This window comes from Chrysochloris asiatica, unplaced genomic scaffold (assembly GCF_000296735.1).
Source record: "Chrysochloris asiatica unplaced genomic scaffold, ChrAsi1.0 scaffold00076, whole genome shotgun sequence".
Lineage (NCBI taxonomy): Eukaryota > Metazoa > Chordata > Mammalia > Afrosoricida > Chrysochloridae > Chrysochloris > Chrysochloris asiatica.
The window spans coordinates 9231744-9249460 of NW_006408594.1; the positions used below are offsets into that span (position 1 = coordinate 9231744).

Sequence of the window (17717 nt, forward strand, 5' to 3'; positions counted from 1 at the left end):
TGACAAATGGCATGAAAGAGAGAATAAACAAGTGTGACAGGAATCAGAGAAAGTAAAGCAATATAATTTGCAGTGTTGTATAATAAGAGTACAATTAATTGGCCACACCACTTGGTAGGCTATGTAGGTTTCATAATGGGCAGATTTGTTTGTCTTAGCCTTTGCTATATCCCTAGCATTTCAGGTAAGTTCTGGTGAGTAGATCTTTTCTGGATATGCGTAGCAGCAGTGGATTTTTGTTTCCAGGAATACATAGAGAAATGGGTATTTCGGGGAAGCCATATATCCCAAGCATGGTACTTGACTTGATAATCTAAGGATTTCCCCTTAGTTGGATAATATGACAAGTCCTAGGCTGATGCTCAGCTGCTAACTGAAAGGCTGGAGCCTTGAATCCACCCAGAGGCCCCTTGAAAGGCAGACCTGGAAATCTGCATCTGAAAAATCAGCCATTGAAAACGATACAGAGCACAGTTTAACTCTGACACACACCATAGCTTCACTGTGAGTTGAAATTACATCATGGGTTTGCAGTGAATTGGAATCGTCATGAGTTCCATGGAAATTGGGGTTTGCTTTGGCTTGGTTTGGAGGTGTGTGTGTGTGTGTTGTGGTGAGGGTGGTTGTTAGGTGCCATGCAGTTGGTTCCAATGCATAGCAGCCCTATGTACAACACTGCCCAGTTCTGCACCATTCTCACAATTGCTACTATGTTTGAGCCCATTGTTGAAGCCAATGTGTTGATCTATCTCATCGAGGCTTCTTCCTCTTCTTCACTGATCAAGTTGAAGTTGATGAGCCCAAAGAACATGATGCTAATGTACATGTTGATGTAGAAGAGTACAACAGAAACCCTACATGCAAACACATTCAGCTGCCTGGGGCCGAGGCCTGCATCATAAAAGCTCTTGAAAGGAAATCTCAGGCCCATCAGGAAGTCAGCAACAATGAAGTTTTTGAGACAGAAGATGAAACTCTTAGAGCTGGATACATAGAAGAATATCCATCCTGAGACTCCATTGAGCAGGATCCCTGCCACGAAGACCACACAGTACAACCCAGGGATGCTATGTTGAGTGATTAGGGTGTTCTGGGTGCAGGTGTCCTCTGGAGGTGGTGCCATGGTGGAATTCATCATTTTGATGAAAGGCCTGGGAAGAGATGTGACCGGTCACTCTGAGGGTACTTTACAGCCACCAGCTCATTGAAGAGTAATAAGAAATGAAAGCATTCAATGTATCAAAAGCACACACACACACACACACACACGGCTTCAAAAAGTTTGTGGAAAACTGTAATTAAAAGATAATGGAACTATGAGTTAGAACCAACTCAACAGCACACACCACCACTAAACTATGAGAGACTAAAGATACAACAAACATGAAAAAAAACAAAAACAAAAACAAAAAAACACCTCTTCTTCCAGCAGCCCCGAACTGGCTCCCAATTCAGGGCTATGTAAAATACTTTAGCAGATGCTGAATTAAGAATTTTCTTTTTTTTGGTCTTCATTTTTTAAAAAATATTTTATTGTGAATTATATGATAGTTTACATGGGAGAACACTAGTTTTACATTCATTCTATCATATATTGTTTCATTGCCATGGTTACAATCCCCTCCATGCATCATCAATCAACCAACCAAAGGGTATACCCTACAAGCCTGCCCCCTACACTCCCTCACCCCCTCTCCCAGTCTTCAGCACACAGTCGCTCTCCCTCTCTGGATCTAAAGTCCCCAGCTGTTCCATCGCTCCACATCATCATCTCTGTCTCCATCTCAGGCATCACTGCTTCTCTGGGTAGGGTCCCGCTCTCCGCTTTTCTCCTTTGATGGTCCTAGGGACCTCCGCTCCTAGACTGGAAAGTTAATCACTCCCCTCCTTGCTATAAAACTTCTACCTTTACATTGCCAACCCTCACAATCAGTCCTGATAACAATTATTCACTATTGTATCAAAGAGACCCATCTGCATTTCATTTCATCAGCTCTGCCTAGACAGACTGGATACTACTCACTGGAGATTCTGCCTTCCTCCAGGCCCCCTGGCTCTAGGTTCCCACTTGAAAGCTTGTAAGCCAGTCACTTCTTGCCTTTGTAGCTCCCTCCCCTTACCCCACCCCATTTTGGGTATCCAATGTCCAAGTTGCCCATCCCTGTCTACTCTGTGTGTGGAGGGGGTGGGAATGATTCTTGCTGTAAGGATTTATTCCCTCTTTTGAGCTACTGCATCCATAGGTGTAGGTCAAGTTCATCAAAGTCTTCATTGGTTTTTATTGAAAGAGAGGCATCAGGCAGAAGTTGGGATCGAACAGCAACAGCAGGAGTAAGTATAAAAGTATAAAATGAAAGTACTAACTGGCACTGGGGAATGTATACAGGTTTAGACCACGGCCCAAAGAAACTTTGGAGGCACATGATTGAGAACTGTCCACAGCTCACCCTCTAGGAACTTAGGCCTGAGGGGTCTGTGAAGGGTCTTTTGCTGGAGGTGGAAGCAGCTTCAGTAGGGCCCAACCTTGGACCTTAAAGCAGGAGACTAGTTGTAGACGCTCTTCTGCAAGCACAGTCTGCGCCAACACATCCTGAGGGGCATTCTGGAAGCGGCGGTAAGGCACAAACTGCACTATGTCATGGGCAGCTGCCTCCCCAGAGAATGTACACAGGAGCCCACCATCAGCATGCAGCTGCTCCATGACTTCAAAGTCAGCGCTGCCCATGCCCACCATGATCACTGACATGGGCAGGTTCAAAGCATGCACCACAGCCTCACGTGTGGCCTCCACATTGGTCACAGCACTGTCGGTCAGCAGCAGCAGCACAAAGTATTGCGAGGCTGTCCTTTGACGTGTATGCAGCCTGAGCTGCAAATCTGGTGATAGGTGCAAAGTTGGTAGGGCCATAGAGTCAAACTTGGGGCAGGGCTTGGCAGTAGGCATCTACAATGCCCTGGATGCCTGAACAATAGGGGTTACTAGGATTGAAGTTCAAGGCAAATTCCCTTTACCAAGCAGGGTGTATTTTTCCTGGGACTAGTCCCTACTGATAACATGTCCAAAGTACCTGAGAGAAAGTCTCCTCATCCTGACTTCTAAGTAGCATGTTGGTTCTACTTCTTCCAAGATAGATTGTTTGTTCCTCTGCCAATATTCACCAACATCATAATTCAAACGCATCAATTCTTCTCTAGTCTTCCTTTTTTATTATCCCACTTCACATGCATAAGACACATTTGAAATGCCAGGGCTTGGGTTAAATATGCCTTCATGCTGCAGGTGACATCTGTGCTCTTTAAGATTTTAAAGAGGTCTTGTGCAACAGGGTTGCAAAATGCAGTACAACATTTTATCTCTTGACCTGCTGCTTCCTTAAGTGTGGGTGGAGGGGGCTATATGATATACCTACGCCTGGTAGCATAGTGGTTACGAATTGGGCTGCTAACCTCAGGGTCAGCAGTTCGAAACTACTAGCTGTTCTGCGGAAGAAAGATAAAGCTTTCTGCTCCCGTAAAGATTTACAGCCTTGGAAACCCTGTACAGGGTCACTATGAGTTGGAACCGACTCCACGGCACATAACAACAACAAGGCCGTGGAATGAATAAAATATCTGGCAATCTACTTTCAGAGATATTATGATTGCTAAATGTTGTCGAGTTGATTCCAACAGATAGCTTTAAATCTTTAAGTGAATTGAAAAGGCCTCATCTTTCTCCCAGGGAGAGACTGGTGAGCTCTAATCTCAGGCGTTGTGTTTAACAGTTCAGTACTTATTCTACAGAACCACAGCAGTCCTTCTCCATAAAGATTACAACCAAGGAATCCCTATGACTCTCCATTCTACTCAACACTACATGGGGTTACAGTGAGTTAGAGTCAGCTCAAGGGCAACAGGTTTGGCTTTAGTTTTGCTTAGAGTAGGAGAAAGGCTAAGAGAGACCATGTCAGGATGAGCCTGGAGAAGTAACCTGGGGCACAGAAGCAGACCCTTCTATGTCATATCACAAGTGCCCAGGCATCTCTGATACCTGGACAGATAAGGAAGAAAATGTAAATATGTGAAGCAATAAATTGTTAAGATAATTAATTCATTGTGATAGAGACCTGAGCAAATTGATGAACTATCAGCTGTGCCTTTCTCCAAAGGTTTTACATTTGGGATGTTTAAAAACTATGATGATGGTCAAACATAACACATCTGTAGTTCATAGGCCAACCTCAAGATTCCAGTTTTCAAATCCTGATGACATGATCAGAAGTCAACAGAAGTTTCAGGAAAGACAGTTCAAGTCTACAGTTCCTGATACACAACTTTGCAATTCTAAAAACTGACATATGAAGGTTTTTTTCATGAGTTTGGCACAAGCTCATTGGGCAGCAAAAACTGAGTGAACATTCATGAAGTTATCTGTTGTGGTGGTGGTTATGTGCCATGGAGTCAGTTCTGACTCACAGAGACCCTGTACAGGGTTTCTGAGGCTGTAAATCTTTACGGGAGCAGAAAGCCTCATTTTTCTCCCATGGAACAGCTGGTAGTTTCGAACTGCTGACCTTACAGTTCGCAGCCCAGTTCGTAACCACTACACTACCAGAGCTCCTTGAAGTTATCTGTAGTCTTCACTTATTTGTGTGGATATTCATACATTTCAATATTATGTGTTTGATTACAGGGCATGGCCCCAGTGTATACGCTAGACCTATGTCATATGATACATCCTGCTTTACTTAAATAAATCTTAGAGGTTCTGAATTACTGGAACCCACTGGTCTCACAACTTTGGAGAAAGGATTAGCGACCTATAACAAGATCAGATTCAGAAGCTCTAGGAGAAAAACTCTGATAGTTTTCATGATAACTAGAGGGAGGAGAGAAGGACGTTAGTTAAGAACAAACTAGTGGTGAAAAATACAGGAAGCAGCTCTAAGATGAAAGTGAAGGAAATGGAGAATATTTCCCAGTCAGATCAACATGACTTGGTGCCTGATTGGAAGTGGGTGGTAAGCGAGGAAGAAATCCGGGATGAGTCTCATGCTTCTAGTTTGCAAGAGTGGACAGATGGTGAGGCATTTACCATGAAGGAAAATCAAGAATGATTAGAATTAAGAAGAAAAATTATAACTGCTGGTTTGGACACACGCATGTGTTATAGACACGTGGTTGTGGTTGTTGGGTACTATTGGGCTGTCTCCAACTCACAGCGGCCCCATGCGACAGAGAAGAACCTGCCATATAGAATGTTCTAGGCCGTACTCTTTACAGAAGCAGATTACCAAGTCTCTCTCCTACATGGGTTGGAGTCCACCGACCTTTCTGTACGAAGCTGTGTCTTAACTGTTGTGTTAACAGGGTTCCATGAAGACATGTGGTCAACAGATTTAGAAATGTGAGTCCAGAAGAGTAGCTGGTGATAGAGGTACAGACTTTGGATTCTTTAGCTATGCATGACATTTTCAACCTCAAAATATAATGAGGGAGGAGAGAGGTGGATCCAAGGACAGATGACTGGTAACTCCAACGCGAATATAAAACAGAAGGCAGGGTGACAAAGGACAGCCAGGGAGGTAAGACGAGAACTGGGGGAGTGGAGACTCAGAAAGGAATGAATTCCAGGAAGGAAGACGTGCTCTACAGTGTCAAATTTTGCAGAGAAGACACATAGAATTCAAGCTGAGAAGACGGTGCCAAATTTAGCAATAAGGTCGTTGGTAACTTGAGTTGGAGCAGCTTCAGTTAACTAAGGAATAAGGGGGGAGGGGAAAGAGAGTGAAATCAGTGGGCAGAAACTGTTCGCTCAAGAAGTCTGGCAATGGTGAAGGGAAGAAGGTGGTTCTGTCAGTATCTTGAAAGGGTTTTGAGTCACGAGAGAGTGTTTGTAGGATAGGAAACATGAATATTGCTGCAGGCTGTTTGAAGAAAGTGCTGCTAGGTGAGACTGTCAATGCAGAGAACAAAGATTAAAGAATTAGGACCATCTGGAGTCCTGGTGAGGCGCTGTGGGCTAACAAATCAGACTGCAAAGTCATTTGAACTTCAAGGTCGATGGTTCAAGCTCACCAGTTGCTCCTTGGAAATCCTATACAGGGTCGCTATGGGTCAGAACCAACTCGACGGCATTTAACAACAACCATGGTGATAGTTAAGCACCACAAACATTTGGGGTATAGAGAAGCATTTCTTAGTACATAACTGTTGTTGGGAAGCAGTAACTCCTCTAGACACAACCTTTCCCAATCTCCCTTTCTGCCAGGTGGGGACACTTGATCACTTTCCACCAACGGAGTACAATGAAAATGAGTGGCGGTTCCTTTAAGCAGAGGTGGTAAAAAGTGAGTGTACCTGCCCCACCCTTTTTCTCCCATCTGCCAACTGGATGTAGAGGATTTCATAGCGTAGTGGTTATGAATTGGGCTGTGAACTTTAAGGTCAGCAGTTTGAAACTACCAGGGGTTTCGCGGGAGAAAGATGAGGCTTTCTGCTCACTAAAGATTTACATCCTCAGAAACCCTGTACAGGGTCGCTATGAGTCGGAACCAACTCCACGGCACATAACAACAACAACAAAGAATGGTGAGGAATCCTAATCCTGGTTTGGCACTGTAGGCTAAGCACTGGACTGCTGACCACAGGCTGGCTATTCAAACCCACCAGCTGTTCCTCTGCAACTCTATACAGGGTTGCTATGAGTTGGAATCGACTCAACAGCACTTAACAACAGCAACACAGGATGGCAGTGCCACAAAACTGAAGGTGCCTCCGGAATCACCATCTGGAGGAAAACCAGTCATTTCCAACTCCTGGCAGCCCTGTGTGTGTCCGAGAAGAACACATAGGGCTGCCAATGGCTGACTTTTCTTTTTCTTTTCTATTGGCAGTAGGTCCTTCTTCTAAGGCTTCTCTGGGTGGACCAAAACTCAACCTCTGGGTTGGTTGGTTGGTTGGTTGGTTAGTTGTGTGCCGTAAAGTTGGATCTGACCCATAGAGACCCGGTACAGGGTTTCCAAGGTGAGCTTGAACCACCGACCTTGCAGTTCAAATGGCTTTGCAGTCTGGCGCATTAACCCAGACCGCCACACCAGGACTCCATTTAATCACTGAGAGTAAATCATTTGTGCTACCCAGGAACCTAAGCAGCATCAGTGACTCCCCTATTGCTTAGACTAGTACTCAAAGTGTCTCCCACAGCCTATCAGAATCTGGCCCCAGATTTTCTTTCTGCCTCACATCCCCCAAGTTGCCGGTCCCATGCCCCTGGGTTTCTGGCCATGTTGGCTTCCTTGCTGCTCTGCAGATATGTCAAATATACTCCCTTGTCTGGGCTGTGCACGGGGTATTCTGTCTGTCCTGGTCACCTTTCCCGTAGCTTGTCCCTTGGCTTGTGTCCTTGCAGTGACCATCTGGACCAGCCTATTTACAATGGTAACACAAAAGTTTGCATGGGAAGCTCAGTGGCAGTGAGGTTAAGACAATGGTGGTGGAATCATTTTGTAAAGGACCATGAGAATGGTAGTACACCTTGAAGGGTATAGCCAACATCGCCAGACAATACATGTAGTTGTTGTTGTTGTTGTATTGAAATAGTCTATCTTTGATTACATATATACTTTCATCAAAATTAAAAATAGCTATATTAATTGCCCTGCATCCCACTCATTACTTTCTATTCCTTTATACTGATTTATTTATTGACTTACTGATCTGTTTCTGACATATATTCTTACCTGAGAGTACGTTGAACATTTATGTGTTTATCTGTCTGCTCTCTGCCTGCTTCATTAGAAGATAAGTTACATGAAGACAGCACTTCACAACAACAACAACAACTAAATGAAAGGTTAGAAGTTTAAACCCACTCAAGAGCATGGGAGAAGAAAGGCTGAACAATCTGCTTCTGTTAAAAATTAAAGCAAAAAAAAAAAAAAAAAAAAACCCAACCCTATGGATCAGTTCTGCTCTGTAGCACATTGGGGTTGCCATGAATCAGAATAAACTCTACAATAGTGGGTTTGGTTTGGGGTTTGATCCCACTTAGCTTGCAGAAGGAGCTCTGGTAGTGTAATGGTTACAAATTGGGCTGCTAATCTCAAGAACAGAAGTTCAAAACTATGGTTCAAAACAGTAGTTCAAAAAAATGGTTGCAAATTGGGCTCCTAATCTCAAAACAGCAGTTCCATGGGAGAAAGAAGAGGCTTTGTGCTCCCATAAAAATTTACAGCCTCTGAAACCCTGTACAGGGTCGCTATGGGTTAGAATCGACTCGACAGGACAGCACTTAATAACAACAACAGCTCGCAGGCGAGCTTTGGTGGCACAGTAGTTAAGCGCTCTGCTTCTAACTGAATGGATCGCTGGTTTGAAACCACCAGTGAGCAATCTGTGGTGGTCTGCTTTGTAAAGATTCAAACTCAAAACAAACAACAAACCCACTGCCATGGAGTAGATTGTGACTCGCAGTGCCCCTAAGGACAAAGGAGAACTGTCCCACAGGGCTCCTGTTCATCAAGAAGACAGCCTTAGAAACACTTCTCTCAAGAACCTGGCTTTCCCTGCACACCTACCCAGCTCCAGTTTCCCCTATCCTCCCCTCCATCAATTCACCCAGAATTTGCCTGGACTGGGTGCTGACCAGCCAAATGCAGGGCGCTTTTGCCAAGGATCAGCACAACAGAGGCATGTCCTTCTTCAACCGGAAGTGATTCCTCTGCAAAGAAAACAAAGTCGCAGGCTTACTAGGGAAGCAGCAGTAGCAGTACCCACAAGGCAGGGAGCTAAGTCTATATTTGAGGTGAAAAACACCCAGGCAGGCGGGCGGGAGCCCAAACACAACTGCTTATGCCTTATGCCATCGCAAATGAGTCATTTTGCCTCCTGGAGTTTCAGGAAGTCCCTGGGCTCTGAAACAGAGCCATCCCTCATACTAGAAGACTGCAAAGATATGCGCAGGGACTTTGGAGCCTTGGGATGGGCACGGTTTTCACAGTGATGGTGACTCACATTTGCAAATTGCACGCATTGCAAATGCTTTCCCATCTTTGACACCCTGTCGCTAAAACAGTCTATGAGAAGACTGGCAAATCCTGTTGTACAAATGAGGAAATCCTGGCCCAGAGTGGCGGAATGTTATGCCTATGGTCACAAAGCTAGTGACGGGGCTATTCTGTGAACCACTTTAAAAAATGAAATCATTATTCCTCTGCTTAAAGCCATCCATAGAAGCATAAAATATAACACCTTTTCCATGTTCTACAAGGCTATTTGGAAGAAGTACAGAGTGCTCCTTGTGAGCCAGGATGGCCAGACTTCATCTCTCATACTTCAGAAATACTATCAAGAGGGACCAGTCCCTAGAGAAAGACATCATGTTTGGTAAAGAGGAGGGTTGGAGAAAAAGAGGAAGACCCCTAGCGAGATGGATTGTGCATAGGGTCTCTATGAGTCAGTACTAATTCAATGGCACATAACAACAACAAGGCCATATCTCGGTGGAGCAAACTACAGCCCACTGTTGTTTGTTTGTTTGTTTTGTTTTGTTTTGTTTTTAATAACATTTTATTGGAACACAGCCATACTCATCTGTTGACATAGTGTCTGGGACTGCTTTTGCACGCTTTTGTGTATGGTCCCCTGTGATGTAATCTAATGTAATCAGCCAATCAGTTGTAAAGTGGTTACAGCAGGATGCAACATCTTTACTCAAATCACAGCCCTGATCCCATGGAAAGGTTTGTTCCCTTGAGTGTGGCCCAAATCACCTTTTATGTCACAAGAGATGAAAGGAGAAAGAAGGAGAAACCTACTACACCAAGAAAGAACAGCCAGAATCAGAGCACATCCTTTGGACCCAGGATCCCTAGGCTGACACCTCCTAGCCCCAGAGAAGATCGATGCCAAAATATATGGCACTCTCCAAAGGATGCCAGAGCCACAGATAATGAAAGGAGAAAAGGACCTTTTCCTGGAGCTGATGAAGAAAGCCAACCCCTAGAGCAGGCACCCTAAACTCAGACCTCTAACCACCTAAACTATGAGAGAGTAAATGTCTGTTTGTTAAAGCCATCCACCTGTGTTATTTCTGTGATCGCAGCACTAGAGCATGAGACAGTGACAGACACATAGTAGGTCATTGTTGTTGTCTGTTGCTGTTGAATCAACCCCAATCCAGGACGATCTTACAAGTGCAGGATAGAACCATGTTCCATAAAATTGTCAAAGCTTTGGGAAGTAGATCACAGACCTGTCTTCCAAGGTTCCTCTGGGTGCATTTGATCTATTAACCCGTTATTTAGGAGTGTAGCATTTAACCATTTTCACCACCTAGGGATTCCTAGGTCAAGTGTTAAATGAATTCATTGACAACAGAATCATAACTATCCTTAGTCTACATTAAATTTTCTCTATCTTAGCTCTATTGCTTGAATTAATTGTCTTTCGTGGGGGGAATTCCTATTCATTTTAGGATGCTTGACAACATCTCTGGCCTCTACCCAAAAGATGTATTAATCTCTAGTTGTTGTTGTTAGATGCCATTGAGTCAGTGCTGACTCTTAGCGACCCTATGCACAGCATAACTAAACACTGTCCCATCCTGGGCCAAGCTCACAATCAATGCTACATTGGAGCCCATTGCTTGTGCCACTGTGCGAATCCACCTCACTGGGGGTCTTCCTCTTTTTCTCCAACCCTCCACTTTACCAAATATGATATCATTCTCCAGTGACTGGTCCCTTCTGGCTTTCAAGGAGCACTCTGGCTGTACTTCTTCCAACACAGAGCTATTTGTTCTTCTGGTAGTCCATGGTATTTTCAATATTCTTCTCCAACACCGTAACTCAAATATATCAACTCTTTTACAGTCTTCTTTATTCACTGTCCAACTTTCACAAGCATATGAAGTTACTGAAAATATCATGACTTAGGGTTCTAGTTATGATACCCAAAATGTCTCTAGACATTGTCAAATATCTCAGAGAGAGTGGGGACAAAATCACTCTTAGTTGAGAACCACTAATCTATGTGGTTTTAAGTTGCCCTTGGAGCTTAAACTATAACATCAAGCTTTAGACCACAATCATTCCAGATTTCTAATGAATTATTTTTGTACCTAAGGGTGACCTCTGTTTGAGGGACAGCTCCTTGGTGTGTTGACAAAATTGCTCTTTGAAGGAAGTATCAGATTTGTGTTGGAAAAAGATGTCCCAAGTTAGAAACCACTTTAATGCTTCAAGTAGGGAATGATTAATAACTGGGCAGCCAGGATATACAGAGCTACAAGTTATTACCGCGTCACACACTGTTGTTTTGCAGTGAAGGTGACAGGGGGAGGAGGCACATGTGGACTGGGAGGCCAAGGGGCTCTCAGGGGGGACTTGACCATTCATAGGGAATCACAATTATATACATGAGTGTTTTGCTGAGTCTTTTTCTATAAGAAGAAGAGAGATAGAGCAAAGACACAGACTGGCAGAATCGCTTGCTCTCTCTGGGGTCCACTGATAAAGGAGGATGTGGGAAGTCATTTTTGTGATCTTGTTCTGATGAGGAAAATGCTGAGTGTGGGAGCCTGGGAGTGCTGCAGTTTGGCAGCGGCTGCTGTTTTGATGGAGAGGCTGGCCAACGCAATTTGCTCAGTTCCTGGGGACAGAGTCTATTTTAATAGCTGTGGCCCACCCAACACAGACAGCCATATCTCTCAAGAAGGATGGCTATCCTGTAGCAGATGGCTCATGAGAAGCAGGGAGTCAACAAAGAGGGAGGAGTTTGACCAGGACAAGCTGCCCTGACCCATAAGCAGCATTTGAGTGACACCATCAGTGTCCAGAACGCATGCTTTCAAAGTAGGTAAATCCCTCTCAGCTGATTCCCTCTGGGTCCTGTTGTACCTTCTGGAAAGCTCCAGGGACCAATCCTGGTCCCTGCTCTTAGCCACAGCTACCAGCACTTCCTCTCCTTCCCAGGCTCTGTCTCCCACCAGATTAAGGTGCAGTACTGCTGCTCATTGTTTTCTGGGGAAAGCAAGGCCTAGTCTTTTGGCCTTAGGCTGTCGGTACTGGAAAATAGCCAGAGATGGATAAAACTAACAGGGAGGAAATGGATTTAGTGGAATTTGTAGTTTTTCATTCCTTTAGCACCCATCTCCCTCTGTGATCACAGTGCTCTCATTTTGAGTGTTTCAGCTGTCCTCACTCTTTGTTCATAGGTATGGTCTGGAACTAGCCTCAACTCATCCAATTCTGGGATAGGTATGCAACTCAGGCTAGCCAATCATGGGATTTCACCTTTATGTGGAAAGTGTGCTAGGTTCACAGATGGGCAAATTCCAGGTCAATCCAGTCATCACTGATTCAATATTTATGCTGAAGAATTTAGGGAAGAGGAATTCTCCCGCCTGGACTGAGGAAGGAGTAAATGACTGCTGGATCCATCTTGCCACCACTGAACAAGAGCCTGCTAACAGAATTGACCATGAAAAGCAGACATAAGAGATGGGAATAGTATGATGAACTACTGATGACATATTGAGCATCTAGATCCAGCCATGCCTGAAACCTGATACTTCTGAACTTTACAATTATACAAGATATAAATTACATACTTTTTTTTTTTCTCTCTCTCTCTCTCTCTCAAGGACATTTGAATTGGTCTTTGGATCTCTTGCAACAAACAAATCTTGACTTTCAGCTCTCAAAAATATCTCAAAGTCATGATCTTTGGTTAGCATTAATTACTATTCCCATGCCCCTTTCTTAGGCCATAGTTGGGTAACTCTCACATTCTAGAGTTCTCCTCTAATCCCAATGCTGAAAGCCACTGAGTGAGTATTTACGGAGCAATATGTGCAATGCATATTGCATGATTCGTAACTTGGCCTTTTTCACTTCATTCAAGTTACTGCAAGTTACTCCCAATTGAAAGATGAACAAATGGAGGCTCATAAAGCAATGCTTTATGGTCAGATAGCTAGTAAGGGGCAGAGTGACTATTCAAGCCTTGCTCCTCTTCCCTTGGTTATATAAACTCTTCTCCAACTAGAGGCTGAAGTTGTAGTTAGAGTAATAGTTACATACTGTTTGGTGGTAGTGGTGGTGGTTATATGCCATGGAGTCAATTTCAAAGGTCAATTGTGACCCTGTATAAGGTTTCCAAGGCTGTAAATCTTTACAGAAGCAGAAAGCAGCATCTTTCTTCCACAGAGCAACTGCTGGGCTCAAACTGCTGACCTTGTAGTCAGCAGCCCAACTTGTAACCAACTACCTACCAGAGCTCCTTACATAGTCCTTGGCCATTTCATAATGATGATACACATCACTACTTGAGCACTTGGTATTTGCCCAAGCCCTGGGCTAACTACTTTGCCTGTGATAGGTCTAATACTCGCATGTTTCAAGATAAAGATCATTTCTTTCATCGTCATCATCCCCATTTTATGAATGATAATGCTAAGGCTCAAAGAGCTTGGTTGTCCAAAGTTGTACAGCCAGTTCAAGAAGAGATGACCTAGAAACCCAGGAACACTCCTAATCCAGTATTCTTTCCTTTAAACCAAATTTCTTCCCAACTCTGAAGTAAGAAAATCATATCTTAGAAGTTTTACTGTTTCTTCCACTCCTGTGTAGCCCTGATCCATAAGGAAAGTTATCAGCAAATTTTGTCATGTTGGGTCACTCCAATGCTTCAAGCAGGAAAAGTTTCACTTCCTGGTTAGAACAACATACTTGAAGTCAATATACATGACTTACACACCTTCTATACACCCATGTCCTTATGGTTGTTGTGTGCCGTTGAGTCAGTTCCAACTCATAGCAACCCTGTGTAGGATTTCCAAAAGCAGCTGGTGGGTTTGAACTACCAACCTTGTGGTTAGCAGTCCAGTGCTTACCTCATTGCACCATACCAAGACTGTTCTACACACCCGTGTTGTTGTTGTTGTTAAGTGCCTTCAAGTGGTTTGCAAGTCATAGCGACTCTGCATAGGGTTTCCAAGGAACAGCTGATGGGTTTGAACTGCTGACCTTGTAGTCAAAGGCCATTGCTGTTCCTACAGCACCACACCAGGAAGGCAAAAAAGTCAAATGCTATCAAGATGCTTATAACTCATAGAAACCCTATAGGACAGAGTAGAATTACCCAATAGGGTTTCCATGACTGTGCTTTATGTGGAAGCAGATGACCACATCTTTCTCCCACAAAGACATAGCAGGTACATCATAAATACTTACTGAAGAATCAAGGCAATCCGACATGTTCTTCAGGTCTTTAAAATCTCCCTGTAGACCATTTCCTGGAAATGGAAATTTACTCAGGCCTACTGATTGAGACTATCAGGGGACCAAGCATAGGAATCTACATTTTAAGATGCACCCACGTGATGCTTGTGTGAATGAGAATTTGAAAGTCATTGTACTAAATGTCTCCTAAACAATATGTGGCTTGTGAAAGAATTGTTAACCAAAATCTCTAAGGAAAGTATGCACATAATTACAAAAGTCATCGTGTACTTAAAACTGTGCCAAATGTTGTTGGAACATACTAAGTCAAGTCAAAAAGTACTGCTACAAAATCATAAGGAAGGTTATCAGCAAATTTTGTCATATTGGATCGTGTTTGATTAAACAAAACTATCCAAATATGATGGATCAGACAGGTGGCATCATTGATGAACTCAAGTGTGGCAGCGGTAGTGAGGTTGGCCCAGGATCGGACATTGTTTCGTTCTGCTGTGCATGGGGTCACTATGGGTCGGTTCCAACTCGATGGCACCTGACAACAACATCCTAATATGAAGCTAATTTTTGTTGACATATCTTCCATCTAGGTATATACACATCTGAAGGTGGTTTCCATCTCTCTAACCCTTGGGTTTGAATCTCAAGGTCAATGGTTCAAACCCTCCAGTCCCTCCTTGGAAACCCAATACAGAGTTGCTATGAGTTGGAACTGACTTGATGGCACTTAAAAACAACAATCCTTCCCCTAAGAATTCTGTGCTCTTCAATTTACACCATGTCAAAATGACAGTTTTGGCATCCTTAAGGAACTTAAATTGTTTCCCTTTAAAAATGTTTGTTTGTTTGTTTAGAAAGCAACAGGCCAGATCAGAGCTATAGGGTGGATGGGGTAAGGTTTCCCAGTGAAATTCTCAAAGGATGGTCGTTGCTACCCTTAAAGGATGAGCAGGTACATTGGGTGATGGAAGAAAAAAATCCTTAGTGCAATTTTCTTGGTCTTTTCCTCATCCAAGCAGTTTTCAAGTTTGCTAAAACTTTTCCAAGCAAGTTTACTAAAACTTTTTCAAAGCAAGTTTGCTAAAACTTTTTCCAAGCAGTTTTCAAGTTTGCTAAAACTTTTTCCCATGATCATCTTATGTCCCTCAAGAAAATCTATCAAGATTATACCTTTGGAATTCCAAACAAACAGTCTCCATAACCCTCTGAGATGACCTCTCTGTCTTGAATTTAACTGGACCAGCAAATCTCTTAGAAGCTACTATTTTGATAGGAACTTATTATCTGGATAATCACAGCCTCTTACAATCTGAGACCAGAGAATTAGTAGGCACCTGGCTTCCACTAAAGCCATTCTGACCAGGAACACAACAGACGATCCTGTATAGAACGGAGAAAACTTAGAAGAAAATTCAAATTTGTATGTTCCACGATAAATTTTGACTTCCATTTTAAAGCTACTTGTTAATTTGCTGGACTGCAAAGTCAGTTTGAACAGAAAGGTCGGTGGCTCAAGCTCACCAGTTGTTCCTTGGAAACCCTATACAGAGTTGCGATGGATCAGAACCAACTCAACGGCACTTAACAACAATACTAGAATCATCCATAAATAACACAAAAGAGGCCAGAATCTAGGTTTGTAACTCAGTAATCTGTGCCTTTACATACCCTCTTTCTGTCCCAAGTGCAGCGATATAAGTAGGGCCTGTCCATTTCAGCAACAGAACCTTTGAGAGTTCCTTGTCTTCCTGCACTGGCATGATTCAGCCTCCTGCTCTGAATCTCTTTGTCCAATGCACACTACGCAGCAGGTAGGAGAGGTTATTCGCTGACAATTAGCAATTACAGGAAGAAAGATGCTCTCCCCTGCTGAGCCACAGCTGGGCCCCTGGTCCAGGCTTTCTCCCTTCTCTTACTCATCTCATCTCTGGTACCTACACCTGCCCACTCCTGTCCAACCCTCAACCTGGTCTCAATCTGGGAGCCAATCAAAGGACATAGTCCAATGTCCATTCAAGGACAGCTAAGGACTGTCATCTGAGTAAGCCTCTAAGTCCACACATTACAGACTCACAGCTTACTTGGGGACAGCCACATGATCTGTAATAATGTTTGGAGACCAGAACTTAGTTCTATGGGATTAACAGATCTAAAGGAACAGCTGAGAGAGGTAACTAAAGATGCAAAAAGATTAAACTAAAAATTTAGCAATTCCATCTTTTCATCTCATACAGAATGATTGTACTTAAGTGCTGTCCAGTCAGTTCAGACTGCCGACCTTGCACTTCAAACTGAGCTTGCAGTCCAGTGATTATCCTACAGCACCATAGTATATTTGGACAAGATAGTTCCCCTGACATATAAATGAGAAAAGAATTCTCTCTATGTATTTGAAGACCAAGCATTCTGTGCTTAGCAGAATGGTTGGCATCTGATGTTTAGTGTCCTTACTGTTGTTGCTATCAAGTCCATTCAAACTCATGCTGACCTGTGTGTGCAGAGTAGAACTGTGCTCCAAAGGTTTTCAAGGTTGTGACCTTGTGGAAGCAGATTACCAGCTCTGTCTTCTGAGGCATCTCTGCATAGATTCGAACCATTATCCTTTAGGATAGTAGTTGATGCTTAACCATGTGCATCTCTCAAAGACTCCTAAAGGTTCCACAAAACTTCTTACATGCGTCTCCCTACTGTCACCAATAAAACAACTCACTGCCATTGAGTTGATTCAGACCCATGGCAACCCATTGAATCACAGAGTAGAACTGAGCTCAGAGGATTCTCTTCACTGTGATCTTTACAGAAGATTGCCATGTATTTCCTCTGTAGCACTGCAGGGTGGATTCGAACCACCAAACTTTAGGCTAGCTGTTGTTCTTGTTGTTAAGTGCTGTCACATCAGTAGTGACCCTGTATAGGGTTTCTGAGGAGCAGCTAGTGAGCTTGAACCACCAACCTTGTGGTTCAGACCAACTTTTCAATCCAACAGTGCCACATCAGGACTCCTGTAGGCTAGCTGTTGTTGTTAGGCGCCATTGAGTCCTTTCCAACTCATAGCGACCCTTGCACAACAGAACAAAACACTGCCCAGTCCTGGGCCAACCTCACAATTGTTGCCACGCTTGAGCCCATTGATGCTAGCACTTTGCCAATCCATCTCGCTGAGGGTTCTTCCCCTTTTCCTCTGACCCTCCACCTTATCAAACAGAATATCCTTCTCCAGCGACTGGTCCCTTCTGACAACATATCCAAAGTATGAGAGACGAAGTTTGGACATCCTTACCTCCAAGAAGCACTCTGGTTGCACTTCTTCCAACACAGATCTATTGATTCTTTTGGCAGCACATGGCACTTTCAATATTCTCCTCCAACACTATAACTTAAAAACATCAATTCTTCTATGGTCTTCCTTATTCATGGTCCAGCTTTCGGATGTGTATGAGCTTATTGAAAATACCATGGCTTGTATCAGGTGAACCTTAGTCCTCAAACTGACAT

General features: G+C 43.5%; 1 pseudogene; it reads right to left on the reverse strand.

Moving 5' to 3' along the window:
• Positions 1-2458: 2458 nt before the first annotated feature.
• Positions 2459-15982, reverse strand: LOC102840223 (annotated as a pseudogene).
• Positions 15983-17717: the final 1735 nt, after the last annotated feature.